Source organism: Rhipicephalus microplus, chromosome X (assembly GCF_043290135.1).
Source record: "Rhipicephalus microplus isolate Deutch F79 chromosome X, USDA_Rmic, whole genome shotgun sequence".
NCBI lineage: Eukaryota > Metazoa > Arthropoda > Arachnida > Ixodida > Ixodidae > Rhipicephalus > Rhipicephalus microplus.
In genome coordinates this window covers 258042362-258049122 of record NC_134710.1, presented here as the reverse complement: position 1 = coordinate 258049122, position 6761 = coordinate 258042362, and positions in this window count along the sequence as shown.

Below are 6761 nucleotides of genomic sequence, written 5' to 3'. Positions count from 1 at the left end.
GATGCATTCACTCAGTGACAATAATCGCACAAGCACTGCACAGGCATTCAAAGGCTTACACACTTACAAACGTATATATCGTGTAAGTCCCGAAAAACAGGAAGAGTTCTTCAAAACCTGTAACACTGGAAGGCTGGTCAGAATGAGCACCTCATAATGTCCAGAAAAACAAAAAAAGTCCTTCAAAACCTCTCACATGAGTCTCGTGGGAACTGATTTTCAAAGAGACCCCATTATTCGAGAAACGTTAACTGTACAGTTACAGTGCATGGCTATTTCATTTTATAAACATTTCATATTTACTCCTATGATACAGCCATCACGTCGAAACTATGTGAATTGTAGTTAGGCGTCATCCGCTCAAGTTCCGTTATGCAGCTGTTTCCAGGGGTATACCATCCTCGCGAGAAGAAGTGCCACATAGCAGCTTATCGCTTCTGGTGTTGCAAATAGCCATGTTGCTGTTGGCACCGTAACGAAAGTGTAAACAACTGGTTGTATAAAACATATGCGGCTGTTTAACGTATGTCTGTACATATCTACAGCGCCACTTCGTAACGTTTCACCCAATAAAAAAATTACAACACAGTCACCTTACACCCGCATGCTTCGCATAACATCGGTTCCCAAGTTACGTGGGATCTGCCAAAACTTTTTTTTAATGGCGGGATCAAATCCCGGTGGCGGCTGCTCCATTTTCGATTGAGGCAAAAATGCTCCGCGTGGTCGAAATTTCTAGAGCCCTCCTTTACGGCGTCTCTCATAATCATATGGTGGTTTCGGGGCATTAAACCCCACATAGTAATCAAACTTTTTTTAAACCGTAAAAGCCATATTTGAATCTCATTCAATATTTCTGTTATGCACTGCGCTACTCACGAGCTTAGGTAGGAAACAAATAACCTGGATTTAGACATGAGACGTCAAGCGGCGTTGTCATGAGAACTAAGGCGATAGATGAATCTTATTGATTGAATAATGACAATCACTACCTGTACGTAGAGAAAACTGAAACACAGAAAAGGTTGGGTACAGTCGATGACAAAAGTCTAGACAAGAAACCGATAGGCCTCAGAGAACATTGAATTTGCCAGCAATTTGAAAATATATGTGGTCGATACGCACAGTACTTCTCATTAGATCGTTTCAGAGCAGGCCGGAAATCTAAATTCAGGGTTGCCTGCCGAAGCAGTGATTCAGCTTTTTATTCCATCTCGTGTTCCATAAACTTGGGACACCGACTGCACTTCATTTGCAACAGTGGTACGTGCCCATTCTGGTGGATGGTTCACTGGTCCACACACTTGTCCATATCTAATTTTTAAATCAAGCGACATCAGTTAAGTTGACCTGTTACATGTCAAGCTAAGCTCATGAGGAGGTCTATGGGCTTTAGATGCTTATTACACACACTTTCTCAAAATGAAACATGTACAGCATTAAGGTTTTTTGGCATTTACTATTGTGAACGATGTTTGGTCGTATTCACAGAAACATCTCACGTTAAACGCTTTCTAACTGAAACAAGACATCCCGAATGATGTCAGTGATACGATAATTGTTGCACACTTGCGAAAATACATGCACCCCGTATATTATCCAGTTAGAAGAGAAATCGGAGCATTTGACAGAGAAAAGAAAGTTCAGAAAAGTAAAGACGCTGCCTTCGTACTAGACGCACAATTTTATAGCCATCGTAAATTATAACAAGAAAAGATCAGAACGTATTCGAACCCGGTCAATTCCCCCCTAATTTATCGATACGTATGCATGGCAGATAAATCCAAGAACTGCGGTTGTAGAGACTCTCTGGAACATATATTCTAGGGTGTTGAGGGACAACACATATTACTAGGTATGACACCTCTGGTGACCTCGTAAGCTCAAGCTGGGAAACTGTGTTACGCAGCTGTGACCTTTGAAGATCACATTTGGGCATTCCAGCGGGCCGAGAAAGATGGCAGGATTCAAGACCTCCGGTATGCCATCTAGGCAGGACTTTTTTGCCCGTCCCACAAATTCGCATGGCCTTTCAATAAGTTATAAACAAATAAAGATGTATTTATTAAATAAATAATGAATAAATATAAAAGGTTATTAGTCAATTAATAAATAACGTTTCAACCAGTCATTAGCTAATCCGGATGATCTGTTGGAAACCGCACTTACGAAGGCGAGGTTTCGTAAATTTGTCTGCTTCTTCCGATTCACTGTAACGTGGAGAACATGTAAAAAATGCGTCTGATCCAATTACTCTGCCTATATAAATTTTGGCACTTTTTCTTCAAAAACGTACTACGTCCTGAATAAAAATTATGCTTCCATTAGTAGATAGAATTTAACATTTTCACTTAAATTTGACAAATTTTATTCAGTATGGTATCGTGATTTCCTGAACCTAAGGGGATTTCAGAGTTTCGCGCATGCTTGACTAGTAAAAATTCATAGCTGAGGCTTTATGTGGCGGAACCACAATACCATTAGGAAGCATAGCGTAGTGGTGAGCTCCGGAATAATTCTAATTTCCTGGGTTTCTTACATGTTCACCTAAATCTCAATACACGGGTGTTTTTGTCCATGCTTCATTTAATGCGACCTCCATGGCAGGAAATCCCATTTGTGCTCTCGGCCTTTTAGACAGGTGTATGCTTGGTGGGTGCATGTTTCAACGGTGAAGTTGTAGTTCGATTTCGAAAGAGTGCTTGGATTCGAAGTCTGAGACTAAAGATTGCAGTGATCCACTAATTTTGTCACAATTTATTTTTACTGTGGGCAGCGCAGAATGGCCGATTCCGGTGATAACAGCGCCATGTGACACAACGCTGAAGAAACAAATATAAAGAAAATGAAACAATTTGCTACAAAATCTGTATCTATAAAAATATTTGTGCGACCCACAACGCACTGGTGGCTTTTGCACGCATGTTGAGTAGCTAAAGTTACTACTAATTGCTAAATACATGTATCGTAACGTCCAGACATTACCGTCTTATGAATTCAGTGATTGACGCCATATAAATCGCATTAGTAGGTACTCTGTAGCGCAGTGTCGTGGGCAGGTAAAAAAATTGCTCTGTTCGTTTTGAGTAGGCAAGCTAGCTTCGTACAGCATACACAACACACATTGAAGCAGCTCTGAACACCCCAATCATAGCTTCTCACCAGATAAATCTCGCATTTCACATTTTCATAAAATTTACAGCAGTTAGTTTCATGCGTGGTAAGGTATGCTCTCTTTTAGTTTGTTAACCTTTCTTCGCACAAGATATCTAGGACAGCCGTTATATCTCATACTTGCTTATTGCAAATCATTTATAATGTTTAATTTGTTTTATAATTCCACACTTAGGTATTTCTATTCGTGATTATTCACACGTAATAAAAGAGCGAGAGATATCGCTGTAGGAACGTACAATAATGCAGTTGTCCGTGCAAAGAAATGAGAGCTTCATAGCCCTGTCTTTTTTTGTTTTTCAGACGATGCAGCACATTACAGAGAAATAGTGTCGTATGTAGACTGCATGTATAAGGTAAGCACGCCATACACGTGTCCTAAAATATTGCACCAGTGCAAGAAATTTCCCAAACTTTCCGCCTGTGAATTGACTGACTCTCGAGTTGTAAATGTCGGACGTTTACTGATCACGAATTTACCAAGCGAAATGGCCAAGCAATACACCTACAGTCGTCAGCACGCTTAACTCAAACGCTCCGCAGCGCACCCTAGAAAGGGTTGATTCTATTATACGCAGCGCCGCGTAGCTGCTTGGTTTCTGTTGCCAGGATGTTACCCATGACGGCTGACATATTATCTTAGCATGCTGAGGATAATATCATCTCCGTAACAACGCCCAGCACTTCGCGGCTAGAATCAGTCAAACCAGTCGAGGTCACGCTACGCAGCGTTCGACTTCAGCTGGCTGGCGACTGCACTCCGCCGTCTTTAGTTCATGTCATGTAGTCGTAATTTCGACTTACATCGGGCTACAATTACCTTTAGGTGTAGCTACATGACGCGGTTAGCGTGAGCAACCGCACACATGCGTGGCCGTCACGTTAAAAGCTTCAATGTCGCATTTCAATCCGTGAGCGTTGTTTTTGAAGTACTCACAGACTGAAACAGGACAACTTAGGACTAAATATCACACATGCTATTGTTTCCACTGTCTTCAGTTAAGCTCGTGTCGACGTAATTTCGTACATCAAAGTGAACATTATATTATGAAACCAGATTCGTCTCGACATGATGTTATCTAAAAAAATTGCGCATCCTAGTCATTTTACTAGAAAGAAAATTTATGTCTCATTTGACTCCGTGAGTACTGTATACGTATGTACTACGTCATCGTACCGTAAGTGTGACCAGCGACTGGTTGACGCGCGCACCGAGCGCAACAGAGGCGGGCGCCCGGCACACGAACAAACGGACGCGGCCTCGAACGCCGCTCGCCGCGCGGTGTACGAGCTTCTGTGGCGTGCACAATAGGCCCAGCTATGAGTCCAATGCCGCGTGGCCCCCGTCGGTCACCCGCGGTTTTTCTTCGCAGCTGCGACCGCCCGGAGTGAGCCTTTACCGGGGCAAATAAAACGTGTATAACGGTACTGGTGCTTTCACCACATCGCCGGTGTTCGCGCAGAATTCTGCTATCTGCATTCTCTCGTAAAGTATCAAAATACGCAAATACACCTATAAAATGCGCAAAAAAAGCTGCTAGGTTTATTTATTCAAAGTTTTCTCCGTATGACTCACCCACTGAACTAATAGTGCAGGTTAACAGCATTTCATGCCTTCCACTAAGACGGAAAGCTGCACGTTTACAATTTCTCTACCAGCTTTGGAATCGGAAAGCAGCAATTAACCCATCACCCTATCTTTGATCTTCAACATCAAAACTTACTCGCCACCATCATTCTAATTCTTCCTAACATATTTATTCAAATTTTCATTTTTTCCCACGAATCGTAACAGACTGGAATGATTCTTTGTATAGCCTTTAATCATAGTAAAATCATTGCAAACTGTATTAACTATATTTGTGTTTCCTTTGTTTTGTTGTTGTTGTTGTTGTTTTCGCCACCATGCTTGGACTTGTATAAGGCCTGCAGTATTGAATCCAGAAAGAAAGAAATGCACGCGTACAATAGCCTAAATGAGCATACCTCATCACGAGCACCTCTGTGAAGTGCTTTTGTGTTACTTTTTTTAAGTGCCGATCCCCAATACATTTCAATTTTTTTCTTATAATTGACAACTCTTTGAGCCAATTATTCGTCTTCTTTTATTTTTTACTTCCGTAGGGTGTCTTGTCTACTACGCACAAACTTAATGGTAAGTGACCGGTTCAGAAGCATTTCTCATGAAAGTAGTTCTCAACAGGAGTCTATTTATTTCGATATTACTATGTCGGCCTCCGCTAATTCTCACAAGAGTTCATGAATCTTCAGCATCTATATGACAAGTGGCATACTGGGACATATGCTCAAGGCAACGTGGTGACTTGAAGTATTGAAAAATTCTCGAGAAAAAAAAATCGTTGCTAGCTGGCGCAACGACCTCTCGTATTGTAGCCGAACACCAGATGGTCGAAATTTCGCGAGCCCTCTACTATGGCGTCTCTCACAATCATATCCTGCCTTTTGTTTAAGGGGAAGGGGGATGTAAAGCTGCAGATATTATACTGTTATTATTACAGCGGAGAATTTATCCTGGTTTTGAGTCATGTAAGGCGAGCAGCGCAAGCCAGTGTGGCCCTGGACTTATGTTCCCAACCAACATGCTCCTGAGTACCCATTTTCTATCCCTTCCCTCAAAACAAAGCTTTGTTCTTCTTCTTCTTGATGTAGTTCGTGTACAAGTTGTAAAACAGGACCGAGCTTGAATGCACTTCCCACTACTCACAGAACCACTGGTATTACCCTCTTAGCGTTGTCTTATTGCGCGTACTTCTTGTAGGTTTGAAATACGCCGCCAACCATGTATAGCTAGGCAAAAAATAATATGGAGCTCACTCAGACTCAATCAAGAATTATGATTTTTATAGGGTCACTCGGACTCTCCCTCACCATAATTTTCATCAACCAGACCCATGTCAAGCACAGACTCACTAAAGCTTTTCTCAAGGGCATTAACTCAAGCTCACCAAAATATTACTCACTCGAACTCACGGCTCGGTCTGTGTATGAGTAAGTCAACTCATGAGTGCCTTAGTTTCCAGCTAGTTTTTACGACCATGCAGTCAAGGCTCTTTAAACCCAATATCTTACACAATCGATGCTCTACATTACGCTTTCTGATATTGTACTTTCAAATACGTGCTATCAGTGATTTGAAATCAAGCAAGGACATTGTTACTGAAAAACGTGACTCACCCGAGCTACTTTTATCGAGAACTTCCTATGCAAAAGTTCGTGGATGGGGAGGGGAAGGTATACTTCCCCCTCTCTGTGACTTATGCCTCTTATTAACATTGAGCTGCTGGCATATGAATGCGAGTTTATTGAACCATGTGTGAGTAGGTATAAGAACAAATGTGAGACGACATATAGCTGATGGCAGATGTTGAAGTTAGCAGATCGAATCATTGGTCGGTAAATAAGTGGAGCTGCAAATTCATTTTAAAATATATTGTTCGCTTGGAGCTTCCTGGGAATGACACGCCCCAAAATTTTACTCAATCTTACTGCCTCGTACTCAACCTCACGAAAATATTTTTTTGCTGTACTCACTCGAACTCAAACTCACGGTAGTATTACTCACCTGG